Source organism: Thamnophis elegans, chromosome 2 (assembly GCF_009769535.1).
Source record: "Thamnophis elegans isolate rThaEle1 chromosome 2, rThaEle1.pri, whole genome shotgun sequence".
NCBI classification, from domain to species: domain Eukaryota; kingdom Metazoa; phylum Chordata; class Lepidosauria; order Squamata; family Colubridae; genus Thamnophis; species Thamnophis elegans.
Genome location: NC_045542.1, coordinates 24,271,369 through 24,289,224, shown reverse-complemented (window position 1 = coordinate 24,289,224; position 17,856 = coordinate 24,271,369). Strand labels below are relative to the sequence as shown.

Sequence of the window (17,856 nt, the reverse complement as noted above, 5' to 3'; positions counted from 1 at the left end):
GCACGCTCAGGCGCTGTTTATTTCCCGGTTTGGCAGCTGCTAAGCAGAGAGATTTGGGGGCCGATCTCTTCGCTTTGATAAATCCCTCGCCTGCGGATCGGAGGGGCCGGGACTCTCGGTCGCATTATCTCCCTCAGGGCAGCGGCGATGGATGGAGAAAGGGGGGGGGGGCAGAATTCCCCGGTAAGAACTTGGGTGGATGGTGGGTGTCGCGGGGGGGGAGGGGCGCTGGCAGGACTCGCAGAGGTTCCTCTCTCGCCCCCGCTTGTGCCGCTGGAGAGGCGAAGGTGGGCGGCGTGGGAGGGAGACTCGGTCTCGCTCCTCCCCGGCCTGAGAAGGGGGAGGGCGCGCTGATCGCTGGCTGCCGGGATGCGCTGGCGGGGGCTCAGCCGGTCTGGGCAGCGCACTGAAGCTGCACGGGGTAAGAGGAGCGCGCTCTGCTGATCCGGATTAAACGGGTTGGTCTGTGGGTTGGGAGGGGTGAGGTTTGCATTTAAAGAGGTAGGGCAAGGTAGCAGATGTGCTGACGCGACCCCTCCCCAACAGCCCCCCCTCCCCGCCTCCCTTTAGTTCCACGCGCGGCTAGGTTTGCTGAGTTACGGCTCTGGATCTCGTTCCTGTACAACCCCCAGCAAGTCTCAGAACTGTTTATTTCGGGGTAGTTTCATTCCCATGCTTTGCAGCCAGCCAGTCACCTCTCTGCTTCTCTTTCTCTCTTCCTCTTTAATCCATTTGGGACCATAGTTTTATAAAATGGGAAGAAGGAACCGGTAATTATAAATAATGAGACAGAGAGGTTGCAGCTCTTGGTTGTGTTTTCCCTCACCTGTCTACCATGAGATTCTCTTTCTGTCCCCAAATCTGGAATTTAGCCCCGGAAATGCTCAGTGGAGCTATCCTATCTTTTTTAGTTAGAAAGGGATTTCTGGATTAAACCCAGCAACAGTTCCTAATCTGCTCGGCTCTGGGGGAACAAGGGAGAGGCGCCCCTCTTGGTTGTTTGAATGGTCTACCTGCTGTTCTATCAGAGTCTTTCTTAAGAGTCGCAGCCAAGGGTCTTTAACTGATTGGATTCTCTTCTTTATCCTTTCCTGAAACTTGGGGCCTCTGCATTCTCTCTCGGCTGCAGCTTTAGAATTGTTGCTGATTTTGGTTTCATAATGGGTTTTGGGTTCTTTCACAGTCCATTGGAAGAACCACGTTCCTCTTTGCAAGGTTAGAGAGATGTGAAATGTGAGGAGTATTGTAACAAACTTCTCCATTGGGTTCGGTATCATCGAGTCAGGTACTGGAAGTTCCACACTATATTTTCTCCTTGTCTCCCCAGTTACCAGCTGCTGTGCTGGAGCTTTGACAGCAAAAGCTTGAGTTTTATTACACAAAGAGCATTTGGGATACGCACGTGAATGTCTCTGACCTGAGTTGACATTAGACCTGTTGTGCCGCCGGCTTCAGCATCTACTTTTAGCGTTTTCTAGAGTTTGTATTCTAATTTTCATTCAGTAAATTCCAGTCTGGTTAAACAATATATTTGAGTGCATGTGTGTGAGAACCATTAAATGAACTCAGTAGGAACAGTGCTAGACAGTTGATAATCCGTGGGTAGGATTAATCTATAGGCCCTAGACTGTACTAATCAATCCCCGTTATGGTTTAGGCCAGTCTTGCTGAACTTTTAAGATTAAGATGTCTAGTGTCCTAATGTAAAACATTTGGAGGCTGCTTAATTGGGCACAGCTTGTTTGTATTATCCTTCCATCCTTCAGAATATGCTTTATGAATTGTATCTTCCACTCTTCCGCTGTCAGCTGATCAACTCACCTGTTGTTCAGACCACAGACATGCAGCTCCATTGGACGTCTCCTACAAATGTGACAACCGTATGCCATTCTCCCATTCCTATCTGGAGATATTCTGCAAATAATATGTATCATACACTATGTTTCATATCATCCTTTCACTAGGTAGCTGGCTTGCCTGTCATTGTTCTTCATTGATGTGCATCCCACCCACCCACCCACCCCCTCTGTTTCTCGGTTTCTTTTTATCTTGGCATCCTCAATGCTTTGCAATTGCTCAGACTCAAAATACTTTAGCCAAGCAACAGAGGGCGAAAGAAGACAGAACTGCCTAAATCCAAGGATGGCAACTGAGTAGAAACCTGGCTCCCTGCCACCCCGTCCCTTTCATCCAGTAACTAGAAAAAGCTAGAAAAGTGGAGGAGTATAGCATAAGTGTCATTTTCCATAGCATAGTCCACCATTGTGAACAGAAAATTTGGTTAAAAACTTTTCATCTCCCAGAACCGAAACAACTTTTAAGATCTGGCTCCAATCTTGCCTGCACTTCCAATAAGGAGATGTCACATTTGAGAAACAAACCAGCAGTCTTGGCTTCCACTTTTATATTTCCAGTTGGGACTAAATGCATTCTCTGGATCTCTGAGTCTTCCCTAAGTTATAAAAGACCAAATGATGTGTCATGAGAAATGTAATTAAAGGATGCTCTGAGTTCTGAAAACTACTTATTCTGTCCTTGCACAATCCATGGCCTTATCTACCTCCATTCAGTCACTGCTGTGCTGGCAACTCTTTTGCTGCTTGTCTGGATCCTTTTTTTGTTCTTGACATGACATGAACTGGACTTCCTGCTGACAAAGGATGATGTATACTGCATCTCTGCAGAAGTCTCTGCTCTGAACTTGACATTTTTTCTTTCAGAAGGCCAACTGAGAACAGTCAAGACATGCAGAGGGCAAGATTCTTCATGGAATCAGCAATTCCCAGCCCTACGTATTAAAATATCTTAAATGTATGTCATTAACAATTTTAAACACTTTAGGAAACAGAATGTACATTGGAAAGAAAATGCACATGCTGATACACACAGGATATACAAAGAAGGCTTCAGATGTTTGGAGCATAATTTCTCCGCCTTAACTGGGAATTAAACTGATGCCCTTTCCCTTGTAAATGTCATGTCACCCCTAAGGTCTGATTCCAATTCCAAGCTAGTTCTAATCCTTGGGATAAATACCTTTGTTTTATCTTTCTTTTTAAAAAGCTCCCCTAAGTAGGTCTCTCTGGCTTCCAAAGTTTTATTTTCATAAAGTGGTGCAGAAGATGTAACTTTTGAAGGAATTGCAAGATATCTGGGGAACATACCTCACATTTGGAACAGAGTTCAGAGCCACAAAGCGGGAGACTGGGTGAAATTAGGTTTTGAGGGTTATAGTGATGCATGACCATAATAAGGATCGGTTTAATTGGATTTAGGTTTTGAGGGGCATTCTCTTGGTTGTTAACAGATACCTGCTCATTATAGACTTATTTGTTTATTGTTAGGGATCAGTTTCCCTCTCTAGAATGGGAAGTGTCTTATGCTTCTGAGTTTTCAATAGAGAGCAGTTGAAGTGGTTGTCAGGCTGCAAATATGCAATGTTGCGAGTTCCTGTTTTGAGAGAAACGTCAACACATGCAAGAGATTGTGAATAGGCATGTAAGAATGCTCAAGGCTGTTGCAGGAAGAGGAGGAGGAGGAGGAGGAGGAGGAGGAGGAGGAGGAGGAGGCCGTATTGGGCAGAACAGGAAAGAACCTTTTTCCCCTGTGTCTAGAATTTCTAGAGGAGAGTACATGGTGGAGCAACAAGAGTGCATATAACTGAAAAAAGAGGTGGTGGTGGTGACTTTTGTTATTGCTGCAGATCAAGGGCTGATTGCAGTGAATTGTGTATCTGCGGCTGCGTTCTCAATCCCCAAAGAAGCAAAATGACCCTTTTGCAGCCCAGTGGCCTGTCAAGCAATAAAATACCCAAGTAAAAGAACACTTTAATGCTGGGGAGTAAGATTCAAGATCTAACTATTCTCTGACATATGTAGGGTGAGGGTGAGCAGGGAATTTTATTTTTATTTTTTTGGATGGGGGGGGTGAAACATGCAGTTACATAGCAGAGAAACCTACATCCAGCCAAAGACATCTCCACCACCACCTCTTTCAATCCAGGAAGGTAAACAAAAGCAAAAGCCCTTAGACTGTCCTGAATTTACTAGGGTCAAACACCATGACCAGGGCAGCTATTTATGGCACAGGTATTATTTTGAGCTGTTATCTGCTGAACATGGGGTTCTGCTCATTAGAGTCATGACAAGATGTAGTTACATTACCACCTGGCGTCTCCCAGCTTGGTGCACCGGAGAAGACGCTGCTGCAAACTGCCTCTGCCCTCTGGTTGAACGCAGGCAGCCTGAGATTGTAGGTGCTCTACTGCTTGACTTTGTGGCTTGTTAAAAAGCGGAGCGGGAATGGTGGAGCTTTCTAGCTTTCCTAGTGCAAGTGGTGCTTCAGGAGCCCCAGGGGCGGTAAATAATAAGGCCTGCTCAGAACGTTGCATTAACAGAGGGATACAATCAAGATCCAGTGAGGTACTAATACCATTCTATAAAGCCTTAGTAAAACCACACGTAGAGTACTGCATCCAGTTTTGCTCACCACGCTATAAAAAAGATGTTGAGACTCTAGAAAGAGTGCAGAGAAGAGCAACCAGGATAATTAGTGAACTGGAGACTAAAATATATGAAGAACAGTTACAGGAACTGGACATGGCTAGTCTAGCGAAGAGAAGGACCAGGGGAAACATTATAGCAGTGTTCCAATATTTGAGGGGCTGCCACAGAGAGGAGGGGGTCAAGCTATTTTCCAAGGCACCTGAAGGCCAGTCAAGGAATAATGGATGGAAACTGACCAAGGAGAGATTCAAACTAGAAATAAGGAGGAACTTTCTGACAGTGAGAACAATCAACCAATGGAACAGCTTGCTTTTGGAAGTTGTGAGAGCTTCATCACTTGAGACTTTCAAGAAGAGATTGGATTGCCATTTGTCAGAAATGGTATAGGGTCTCCTGCTTGGGCAGGGGGTTGGACAAGATGACCTATAAGGTCCCTTCCAACTCTGTTAATCTGTAGAATCTGTAGAACATCTTTCAGCACAAGAAGCCCTTGAGATTGTCTCTGTGGAAGACCCCACTTCAAGTTTAGTGTGTGAATTTAGTGAAAGGAAATGGCCTTCGGGTACAACAGAGCAGAGAATCAAAATGAAGCAAGTTGGGAAATCCTAAGAATGCCTCTTGGTATCTTCCATTACTCATGGGTGAACATATTCAGGCTTTGAAGAGAGAGTACAGTGCAGTGATGGGTTCCGGATTCCGTCCCAACCGGTACAGTTGGAACAGCTCCGGTGTCACCCACATGGACGCGCGCGGTGCACACATGCATCATACTTGCCTGTGACGCTTCCGCAAGCCTCCGCGACATTCCAGCTGCTCGTCGGCGTGTCACGCAGGCACTGTACGTGCCATGTGCATGCATGGAAGCGCCAAAGGCTTAAAGCACAGGTAAGGAGCTCGGACGGATGGGTGGGCCCTCCGGAGCACCGTACCAGAATGGTATCCAGTGCCCTGGGCAGGCTCCAGTACACCCGTACCGGGGCTACCCCCTGCAACCCACCACTGGTACAGTGCCTTTCTCTTACTGGCTTCCTCTGGCATAAAAATCCCAAATTCTCAGAAGTTTCCAATTTCTCTTGACTTATACAGTAATTGAATCATGACCATGGGGTCTGCCTTACTAAATGGTCATGGGGCCACCTTAGATGCAGTGGTGGATGTTAGGAAAGTGCTACAACTCCTTTTTGTTATAGTTGTTGTTGTTCAACTTAATAAATATACATGGAGAATGAACTGAGATAAAGTGCCTGAATAGAAAGGAGGAGGAGATCCTGGTATTTTCTAATTTGTTGGTCTAAGGATGTTAATGGTGTGTGAATTACTCCTTCCTGGGACAATGATGTGGAAAAGGGAGATTGAGCAACATTTGAAGTTAGAATAGAGAAGTGTTTTAAAACCCCAGTTCCACTCTTACTCCAAGAATGCCAATATTCAAATAGCAGGTCAGGACATGTGGTTCCATTTTTAGGTCTTTTGAGGAATAATATAGATATAGAAAATAGATGTTGGAGTTTATCCTCAATTCCTGCAAGAAAACTAAGGACCGTTGCTTACTAGTTAGGATACTCTAGAGGCCAGGATTCCTGGTTGTATTTCTCCTTAGATAAACATAGGTTGATTTCACTGCTTGACATAGTGAGTAGGAAGCCAGTGAGTAACTATTCCAGTGAATTAGTACAGAGGCAGTCTAATACTCTCCACATATTTTAGATTGTGAGAGTTGTAGCCTAGAACATTGAGGGTTACTCGGTTAGCATACAGGATTATGCCTATGTTCTCTTTAAGCGGTGTTTTTAGGAGAATAGAACATAAGAATAATAGGGTTGGAAGCGACCTTGGAGGTCTTTCAGTCTAACCAGTCTATTCAGGCTTTATACCATTCCAGACAAATGGCTTTCCATTTAGAATAGAAAATTGAATAAAGTATTCAATATATAATATATACTCAATGTAGAAAATTGAATGTAGAATAGAAAATGAGTGGCAGGAACATTAAAGACTATGGTCCTTGAATTTCTAGTTTGAAAAAAAAAAGAAACATGCTTTGGGATATATTATCTATATAATATTTTTCAGGAGAATAAAGGAATGTTTGCCCAATTAACAGGATTTTGCTGTTGGTGATGATAATCTATAGGTAATCCCATTCTAAAATGAACAGTCCCAATAAACTAGGAAATATTTAAACCAGGGCTGGAAAATCTATGAATTAGCCACAGCAAATTGGAACAGTAATCTGGAATAATGGGAAAGGGTAGTCCAATAGTATCTAATGAACAAGAGATTCCCTTTCTGCACAGTATTAGTACCTTGCCTAAATGTTGGCAACTGATACTTCTGAATGTAGAGAACCAAAGAGATCACCTTGAAAAAAATAAGCAGAGACAGGGAATTAGTCTAGTGAATTAGGGAGATGAACAGCCTGAGTTTCTTTCTCATTCTTCCTCTATGTCAGGAACTGAAAGTTTATTTTTGCAACCATTGCCTTTGCCTTATTTCTTCAAGTTCATCTCTTCGGCCTCTACATTATGACAGCTCTTCTCCGTTGGGAGAGCTGATATTGGCCTCCCCTCAACACTCATATACCAATTGAGAGTTTAAGAGTGGAAAAGGGAATAGTAGTTGCAGCAATGGATTGAAAAGCAGGTATTTGGGGCGAAGGCCTGGGATTTGGGGAGGAGCACCCTACCTTCTCAGTCGCCTTTTTGAATTTCTTACTACTTACTGATTTGGGAAATGCAGTGTGTTTGCATCTTGGCTGTTGTTTGATCTGATACATTAGGTACTGTTTCTGAACAACAGGATGCTAAATAAAATCAGGAGAAAGTAGTTCCAGTTTTAAAATTATGTTCTTTGTTCCTGTGTAGACTCACAGAAGGGCCATGAGCCACAGTTTCCGCATTGATGCAGATGTAGCATAGGGAAGACGTAAGGCTTGCAGACAACTGAAGCTGGTGGCTGGAGTTGAGGCATTCAACCCAACATTGAGAGATGTTAAGAGCTGGGCCTAACCAAATCCAGAAGACTTGCTTCTGAATGTGGTGCGAGTTCCAGTCTCTGACCTTCTTGGCTCCTACTAGTGAGTCCTTCAGCCTGTCATCTCAGTTCAGTTGGGTGTGGGGGGAGTGCTATTGCAAATATTCTCAACTCCTGTCCTGTCCTTGTAGAAAAGATTAGACCAGAGGGAAGAAATTTTTTCCATTTTTCTTCTCACTCACTAGCTGTCAGGGCTGGGCAAGTCCTTGAAGAGGTGCTTTACTGTATGTGGGTTCAAGCATGAATCATTACACCTCTTTTTAAATTGTTTACAACGGCCATGTGGGTTTGCGAGGCTCATATATAGCTGCTACGGAAGCCACTTCTGGCTTTCTCCACACACATGTACAGGCACAACCGTTTCACTTTGTCGACATGTGGGGCTTCTGTGGGCAAAGGAGCTCTTCCTAAGTGACCTCTGCTGTCGTGTCTTAATTATTGGTCAACCTTTTCCTTACAGTCTACATGGAAAAGAACTTCCTGGTTAAACTGAGAACCCGATACCTAGCTGTATACGAGGATTATTTAAAAATCAGGGGTTTGCAGTTCCTTATTTTGATGTCTAGTAAAAACAAAATGGGCTGAAAAGGATTTGAGCTAATAATTTGTCTTTTCATCAGTTTCCAGGAAGATGGCATTGGTAGATTATTGCAGGGGAAAAGTGGTGGTTGGAGTATGGCATCAGCTTTTGTGACCATCAAAAGAAGCAGAATTATGAAGGGGGAGCTGGAATACATGAAAATTTGAGCCATAACAAATATGTATGTCAAGGAAGGGCTCTAAGGCGGGCTCTTTCATTCCAGATTAGTACTAGTTTGCCTCCAAGGCTGCATTCCCCGCTTGAGACAGAAAAGCAGGATAAACATTGAAATGCTGCTGGCTCTTTGCACTTGAGAATGCTTTGCTTAGCTTATATCCTGGAAGAATTGGTGAAAAATAGCCTTTTCATCCCAGTTACACGGTTGAGCAAGGTAGCATTTCAATGGTGGTACTTTAAAATTCATTTGAGACAATTATAATGTTTATCTGCTTAGCAGATAAGAATAAAAACACATTTTATATAAGCAAAACATAAATAAGTCATTTTTTAAATATAGATTTGACCCTTTTCTACTTTACATGTCCAGAATGATTGTTGCTTTTGTTTTGGGACTGGAATGCCTGATGGTCTTTTGGGTTCCTTATTTTTCTCCATTCACCTTTAATTTTAATTTTAATTAAATTTTAATTGTATTTTAGAATTGTTGGTTTTCAATTCTTGATGGTTCATTTCAGATGACTTATATCCCCCCCCCTCTCCACTGCTGAAGGCTTCTTCTTGAGGAAAGCAGTATAAAATTAATAATAGTAATAATATTTCTGGGAAAAGCTTGGGAGGCTGGTGTGGTCTGTTGACTCACGATGCAATCTTTTGCATGTTTATCTGGAAATATGACCTATTATGTTCAGTAGAACTTATTCTCTAGCACTTTAGAGACTGAGCCAAGCTGCAATCAGGAATTCTCTAAAAACTAAAGCCATATAGCAGAGCTGTTACATCAAAGATTTCCTACCGTGGAAAATAATTGATTTGGATTACCTTTGAAGACTTTTCCAGTGTTAGCTGCAGTTGTCCATAATGGGCAAACATTATGCATTTATCACTAGAGGAAACAGCTTGAGTTAGAGTTTAGCCCTTTCGAGAAAAGTGCTGCAAAATCCGGGAATTCTCTTTATATAGCAATTGCTTGTTTTCATCAAAACGCCCTAAAAACCTGACTACGGACTGACACTGTTACTCTGACAAGTCATATATCGCAGCCTACCTTCTGTTAATGGGCCCACAATTGAAAATCTTACCTTACTGGAAGCAATCTGAGTTACTTTGTGTTTTTTTCCATTGTATTTTTCCAGCAAAAACAACAATGTCTTTTGGCATGTTAACAACTAAAGTTTATATCATTGCGTAAGCTTTCGCGGATCACAGGCCCCTTCATCAGAGATCTAAACTGTGGTCTTATTTTGGATCAGTACCTGGACCAATTCTTTCTCCTCCACCCCTTTCATCTTCCTGTTTTCCTTTCTCTTACACCCCCCCCCCCTTCCCCCAGCAACAACTGTCTAAATATATTACTTCTCTCACAGGACTCTGCTCTTCTGTGCTTCATGAAGTAGATTATGATCCATGGAAAGTTTATTTTGTTCGTTGTTAAGATGCTGCAGATTTTTACAGTTTGTCAAAGAACGCCACTTATGCCTTTTCCCCAGCTGATTAAATAAAAGATGTTCCATTAAAATCTAACTGTCTGAAAGATTATTATAAGAGCAAATATTTAAGGACCTTCAAGTCTGAAGATGCTTGGATTGTTTAAACTCACAAGTATGTTCAAAGGTTGGCAAGTCATTTTCTTCCCTGGATTCACAGCCTGTTTCCTTCTCTTCCAGTTTGGTCAGGAGAAGGCATTTAGGAACACTCATTTCCATTTGGGATTAACCACCTCTTAAGAATTGGGTGACCATCTTAGTGATGATCACAATAGCTGCAGGAAGCAAGGTGGGGCTTGCTGATTTAGCTTCAAAGCATGGGATAAGCCCATGCTTCCCCAACAACAATAAAAATTGCCTCTTCAAAGCCTTAAAGATAAAGATTCCCCTCAAACATATGTGCTACTCATTACTGACTCTAGGGGGTGGTGCTCATCTCCGTTTCAAAGCCGAAGAGCCAGTGCTGTCCGATGATGTCTCCGTGGTCATGTGGCCAGCACAACTAGATGCCGAAGGCGCATGGAACGCTGTTACCTTCCCACCAAAGGTGGTCCCTATTTTTCTACTTGCATTTTTACATGCTTTCGAACTGCTAGGTTGGTAGAAGCTGGGACAAGTAACAGGAGCTCACTCCATTATGTAGCACTAGGGATTCGAACTGCTAAACTGCTGACCTTTCTAATCGACAAGCTCAGCTTCTTAGCCACTGAGTCACCGCGTCCCTTTCAAAGCCTTAGAGAGCCAATCGTATCCCAGTAACAACAAGAAATCAGCAGAAATGTCAGCAGTTTAGCAGGCAGAAACAAGGAGAAGACATTTGCAGGAGAAAGTGCAGGTGGTCCTCAAGTGACGTCCACAATTTAGCCCAAAATTTATGTTCTAAGTGAAACATTGGTTAAACATGTTTGCTCCATTTTCCAATCTTCTTGCCACAGTTGTTAAGTGAATTGTTGCATATGTTAAGTTAGTAACATGGTTGTTAAGTGAATCTGGATTTGACTTTGCTTGTCTAAAGGCCTCAAAAGTTGATTACAGAACCCCAGGACACTGCAACGGGAACCATTGCCAAGTGTCTGAACTTTGATTATGTGATCTTAGGGATACTGCAATGGCCGTAACTGTGAAAACTGGTCATAGGTCACTTTTTTCAGTGCCTCTGTAACTTTGAACAGGCCACTAAATGACTGTTGTAAATCAAGGACCACCTGTATTGGGTGGTAATATTTTAGAATCTGTGTTTATTTATTTGCCATGCTTATAATCCACCCTAACCTCTAGGCATGCTTTGGGTAGCTTACAGTAAGATACAAAATAAAAACACATCATTATAAACCCAAATATTACATTTAGAATGCGAAGACCCCACTGGAGGTTGAAGGCTCATTGAAAGAATATTAAAAGGCAGGGGCTGTTTGTAGATTCAGATGGGCAGCGTTCCATAACGTGGGGACTGCCAGAATGAAGAGGGATCTTGGAGTCCTAGTGGACAATCACTTAAATATGAGCCAACAGTGTGCAGCAGCTGCCAAAAAAGCCAACACAGTTCTAGGCTGCATAAACAGAGGAATAGAATCAAGATCACATAAAGTGTTAATGCCACTTTATAATACCTTGGTAAGGCCACACTTGGAATACCGCATCCAATTTTGGTCGCCGCGATGTAAAAAAGATGTTGAGAGTGCAGAGAAGAGCAACAATGATGATTGGGGAACTCGAGGATAAAACATACAAATAATGGTTGCTGGAACTGGATACGTCTAGCCTTTTGAACAGAAGAACTAGGGGTGACATGACAGCAGTGTTCCGATATCTCAAGAGGTTGCCACAAAGAAGAGGGAGTCAAGCTATTCTCCAAAGCACCTGAGGGCAGAACAAGAAGAAATAGATGGAAACTAATCAAAGAGAGAAGCAACCTAGAACTAAGGAGAAATTTCCTGACAGTTAGAACAATTAATCAGTGGAACAACTTTCCTCCAGAGGTTGTGAATGCTCCAACACTGGAAGCTTTTAAAAAGAGATTAGATAACCATTTGCCTCAAGTGGCGTAGGGTTTCCTGCCTAAGCAGGGGGGTGGACTAGAAGACCTCTAAGGTCCCTTCCAAATCTGTCTATTCCATTCCATTCCATTCTACTCTAAGAAATTTTATGAATTGTTTAAAATTGTTAGCAGGGCCAAGGATAGAGAATTAACTCTTTTTGTGGCCTCATTTCTTTCACTATTGACTTCTCTTACGCTTTCTGGGAGGGGAGCAGTGCATTTTATACCCTAACATTTTGTGATACTGATTTTTTTTTTTACTAGTGGGTGGAGATTTTTGGCACCCAATATGCATTTCTCAGCTTTCTTCAGGGGCATTGTTGCTCATATCTAAATTATGTAGGGCACGCCTGCACAACATATGGTCCGTGAGCTCCATGCAGCCTGCTAAGCAGCCTTGTGTGGTCCAATAGAGGGTTTTTTTTTTTTAAGTCAACAAATTCACAAGCTGCTCTGAAAGATAGGCTGCTGAGTGCTTCCAATGCCTTCAGGTCTCACCACAGCTGCCAGCTCCAGTCTTGCCACTGCTCCTTCAGCCACCGTACTGGTGATCATCCGCATGCCAGCTCTTCCTTCATGGCCTTCAATGATTAATTCATTGCCTTTCCCCCTCCACACATTTGTGCAGACGTGCTGTAGGGGGAAAAAGCAAAAGCATCCAAGAAGGAAGGTTGCATTCAGAATACCTCCTGTTGCTACCTCTTTTATTCTACCAAGCTATGTCGGAGGAGATACTAAAGGTGTTACCTTCTTATATCTTATCTAGCATCTTATGTTTTATAACCGGGAAAGGCAATATTAAGAGATGGGGTGGCGCAGTGGTTAGAATGCAGTATTGCAGGTTAACTCTGCCCACTGCCAGGAGTTCGATCCTGACTGGCTCAAGGTTGTCTCAGCCTTCCACCCTTCTGAGGTGAGTAAAATGAGGACCCAGATTGGTGAGGGCAATATGTAATCTGTAAAGCGTTTAGAGAGGGCACTATGAAGTGGTATATAAATCGTAACTGCTATCAAGGGTGCATCATGGAGTCCTTGCCAGATGAGGTCCCCTGAACAGGAGTGGTGCCAAATGAATGGTCAAGGAAGGGGTATTTCTTGATTCTATGATCTCTATCTCTTTTTCCACATCTCCTCTTCTTCTGAAGAGATGTAGTCCAAGAACTGTCAAACAAATACAAAGGTTTTATTGGTGAAAATGGCTGCCCTGTGGCCTAAATGAATCCATAGCTGAGCTGTCTTGAAAATAGCATTAGAAATTCTCCATAGTGGAGGAGGTAGCATCCAGACTGGATTGACCTCATCAGCTCATTGATTGGACTGAGTCTGATAACACTGTTAAGCCACGCCCTTGTTACTAAACAGACCCAGCTTTATCGAATTACTTTGGTTCTTATTCAGAGATTCATGTATCCATTTGGATTCCAGGAGACTTTGGAGATGGCTTCTCCATTTGTCGTATTGTCCTTTGCGAGCACTCCGCAAAGCCAGAGCTGTAAATGCTGCAACAATGGTGCCCACACACATCTGCCCGACATGTGGCAGAACATTTCATGCCCGTATAGGCCTTACCAGCCACCTGCAGGAACATTGTGGACAGCTAACAACCTGTTAGATATCAAGGTCTTCTTCGAACATCATGGACGAACATCATTGTTCTTTTAGAGATACCTACCTGCCACTGTCCCCTTAACCCCTTCACACCCATGTTAAACTGAAAAATGGTGAGCTTGAAGTATATGGGTAGACTGAGAGGTTTAGGTTAGGTTTAAGGTTTAGGTTTAATTTATTTGTATGCCGCCCTTTTCCCTGGAGGGACTCAGGGCGGCTCACAACTCAAAAGGGAGGGGAAATACAAACAGAGTAACAGAAACATAAAAAACCATACATAGTTAAAAGCACAGCAATCATACCATTCGAAGTGGGGCAGCGAGTCTTTAGCCCCAGGCCTGTTGGAACAGCCAGGTTTTAAGGGCTATGCGGAAGGCCTGGAGGGTGGTGAGGACTAGAGTTAGGTGCCAGACCCAGGATAGGTGCCTATTCTGATTACGAAAAAGACTCTTTGATTCTTTTCCTCCCAACTAGAGAAAATCTCCAGGGCTATTGGGCAAATTACTTGGCTCTTGGTGGCCCCAGCAAATCTCTCAGACTCTGTGAAGTCTATTTTGAACCATTTACTCAGATATTACTGTTTAAATTCATGCTGAGCTTAGTGCCACTGTGGACAAAATTATATTACATCCTACATTCAGTTTGATAATGTAAATCTAAAGCAGGTTTTTGAGGAAGACGGAGAAACACTTGAAATCGTTTGTGTAGCTATTTGGTTGTTAGAGACCACACAACTTGGCTTATAACATCATGTAAGGGTCATTCTGCCATTGATCTTTGACATTATTAACATGCTTCTGTGGCAGAGGTTTGTGCCATTTTAAAGGAAGTGTTGGTGAAGCCATTGCTTAAAAAGCAATTGTTTTTAACCGCTATTGGGGAAAGGTCCAATATTCCATATTAAATTGGTGGAGAAGATAATTGTGCCACAATTCCAGGATTTCTTAGGGGGTTCATATTATTTAGATTCCTTCCAGTCTAGGTTCATGCTTGGATTTAGCAATAATAGCTTTGGTCACCCTGATAGATGAACTGTACTTAGAGAATGATGGGGAAATGCATCTTGTTGATAGCCTTGAATCCCAGCAACTTTTGATACCACTTCCCACCATAAATGGGAGTTATTTGTTCAGTGTATTGGGAATTGTCTTGGAAGTTCCTGTAATGTTTGCTTGCTCCCATCTTATTTAATTTTTAAGGAAATTGTCAAGAAAAATTGTAGGTAGATTTGGAACCAGTTCAGGGGTGGATTTCTCGCCCCGTTCCAACCAGTTCGGTTGGAACGGGCCGGCAGCGTCCTTGTGCACGCGCGCGGTGCACGCATGCGTACTAGCATCTGTGCAACGCTCCAGCTGCTCCTGGACGATCGCGCAGGCGCTGTATGCGTCCTGCGCATGCGTGGAAGTGCAGAACTCATCAAAACTGGGTAAGGACCGCGAGCGGGCAGGCACGCCCTTCGCCGGTCCCGGAAGTTACTTATTTCCGGGTTCAGCGACCAACCGGTTCGCAGGGACCGCCGCGAACCAGTTGAAACCCACCCCTGAACCAGTTTCTAGTATATTAATTATACTCTGTTGCATTTTTCTTTTCTTGAAACAAGAATTTCTGGCAATTTCCAGGTTGTCAGGGACTGTATGTAGCAAATTGAAATGCATTCAGACAACATGGAATTCCAGCAGCTGGACTTCAAACCACCCCCATGATCATATAATCACAGCCTGGGTGCTTGGGAACCTGCTCATATTTATGATTGGCTACCAATGACTGGCTGCAATTATGTGATCTCCATTTGCAGTTTTCTCTGCTGGCTTCCCCAGAAAGTCAATGAGGAAGCCATCAGGGAAGGTTGCAAGCTGTTGCCACTTCCCTCCTGGCAGGCAGCAATTTGAGAACAAAATGGCTACCTGGTGCAAGGGAATCTCAGTTCTACATGAAGCTACGATCCCCACAAACTGCAGGCAACTCTCTGAAAGCAAAAGGCCTGCCTGCTATGGGTAGGGCAATCCCTCCAGTAGGGCTGCAGAAGCATAGCTCAGATCCTAAATAAGAGAGGGGAGCTAGATAATGTATTAAGTAGGCTGACAGCTAATGGATGAGATTATGTGTATATACTGTGATTGTATGGCCATAACAGCTTCACTGTGCTGCACTATTTTAAATGCAAAACCAATACAAATATATTTTAAAAAAAGAAGAGAGGGGAGCTGCACTCAGCAGGCAGCTCTTTTGCTCCATCTGCTTACCTAGAAGATTGCTTAACGACTACAACCAGGAGTGCCAGAATTGTGGTTTTTGAATGAAGCTTTCATGTGGGCATCTCCTTTAGTGACCATTTCGCTCAGTGACTAAGATTCCAGTCCCAATTGTTGCCCAAAAGTCGAAAACTACCTGTACTGTGTTGTAGAACAGTGAAAGCATGCTAACTTTGGGGATATGTCACAGCTTAATATGAGTTGGGAATAGTTCCATAAATAATTCAGCTGTGTGGCAATCACTGATGGTTGTTATATTAAACATAGAAGTTTTATGTTACTACCATAGAAATTTTATACAGCTATCCTTCTGAAGTCTCTGTTAAAGAAATTCTTCTCTTCTATACTCCTCAACTGGAAGTTGCAATTTCACAGAAGGGATGAGGAAAACAATAACAACACTAACAAGAACATGGAAAGTGGTAGGGAGTATAGAACTGAACCCTTAAGAATTTCATTTACTGACTTTGCTTGTTTTCAGGAACAGGTTTCTACTTCTTGTTGTACCTCTATGTTCTGGTGAGATGGTGCTGAAATAGGTGTTTCAATACTTCTGTCTCAGCCAATGACAATAAAAGCAGATAAAAAATAACAAAAGTATATACAGTACAAACACAAATAGAAGGTTGCACCAAAAATAAAGCAATAGTACAAATTTTCATACTTTGCATGCAAGTCACAGAATTCTGCTGCTCCCATTTTATTATTTATATCAAATGAGTTTATTATCTGAAATTCTGTATGAATAGAACACACACAGTCTTTTGAATTAATTAACATGTTCTGCTTTGTTCAGTAGAATTATTCAATCCTGCTCTGATCTGAATAATTTCCTGTTCATGTTTCCTTCATACTTCCATTTTGTGATACAATCTTCAGTCTTGTTTTGTATTTCTCCTCTTGAAAGATTGCAGCTCAATAAATATTGATACATAAAATACTATGTATTAATGGTATTCTGTCATCTATTGTGAATATGTAGATTCTTTCTGAGGAGTCTATACGGTTCATAGTTAGATATCTTCATATAAACAGAGGCTGAACCTTGCAGAAAGACACTGAGCCAAAATAATGTTCTTTTATCTAGATCCTATGTGGAAGGATGACATAATGGAGTAGAAGTTCAGAGATATTGAACTGTGTGGGTTTAGATGGCATGATTTCATCTTGAAAGCATGGAGCATGATATCATGTCATCTTCTCTCCTGATAAGTGGTTGAGTGTTTCCATTGATCCTACTAGGAAATCCCTATTCTTTAATGTAGTTTATCAGGAAAAGCAAGGTTTCTAGTCACTTGGGAAGATGTTTCCGTGCATACAGTCAGTTGCATTGTTCCTTTGTACTTGCATTAAGCTGAAAAGGATGAAGGCCAGGCAGTCTATGGAATTTGCTTTGTCTGTGCAGCTACTAAGGGATCTAAGAGGAACTGTTATGACAACCCCCACCATATGATGTCATACATTTCTGTCAGTTCTTTGTAATAGTAGATCCCAAGGGAAGAGAAGTAATTCTGAATGGAGTAGCATTATTATTCTACACCAAGAGAAAGGGGGGCACTCATGGTCTTTCCTTCAATCTAATTCAGTGGTTCCCAACCTTTCTTTGGCCATTCCCCACCTAAGCATCTCTAAAATCCTGATGCCCTCCTTCCCCCATGACATTCTTACTTTACTCAAAAAGTGAACTCTACTCACACGGGGGAAGCCTAGAATGCCATTAACTTGGTTTAAACAAGGTTCAAATTTTCCTCATTAAAAATCAAATTGTCCCCCTTTGGGGCCTGGGCCCCACGTTGGGAACCACTGGTCTAACTCATGACTGGATCATCATGTGTTTGAGAGGTGAAATGATGCCTGAGTTCAGTCAGATAATTTCAGATTCAGTCTGAAATCAGTGCAGTGACAGGGGTGGAGATTTTTGGAATTCTACCTGTTTAGCAGTATTTTTGCCTTTTCTTTTTATTTATTTTTCTAGCTCAGTAATAATGTTAGGCTACACAAATGGAACACTACGCTGTATCAATAGAAGTTTAGCTTCCTAATCATGGAAAGCAAGGCAGTAGTTTACACTTGGCCAAATCCCATAAGTAGATATATTTTAACAAGAACACAATTTGAAATGAGTTCATGGAAGAAACAAGGATGATCGGGAGACTGGAGAGAGGAAAGATGGAGA

General features: G+C 42.5%; 1 protein-coding gene across 1 annotated transcript in view; it reads left to right on the top strand.

The window, feature by feature from the left end:
• The first annotated feature begins 344 nt into the window (after positions 1-344).
• ZNF385A (zinc finger protein 385A) overlaps positions 345-17,856 on the top strand; it is a 90,109-nt gene continuing 72,597 nt past the window's right edge. The window contains exon 1 of the mRNA XM_032208672.1: positions 345-421. The gene's annotated coding sequence lies outside the window, so the exon portion shown is untranslated. The remainder of the gene's footprint in view (positions 422-17,856) is intronic.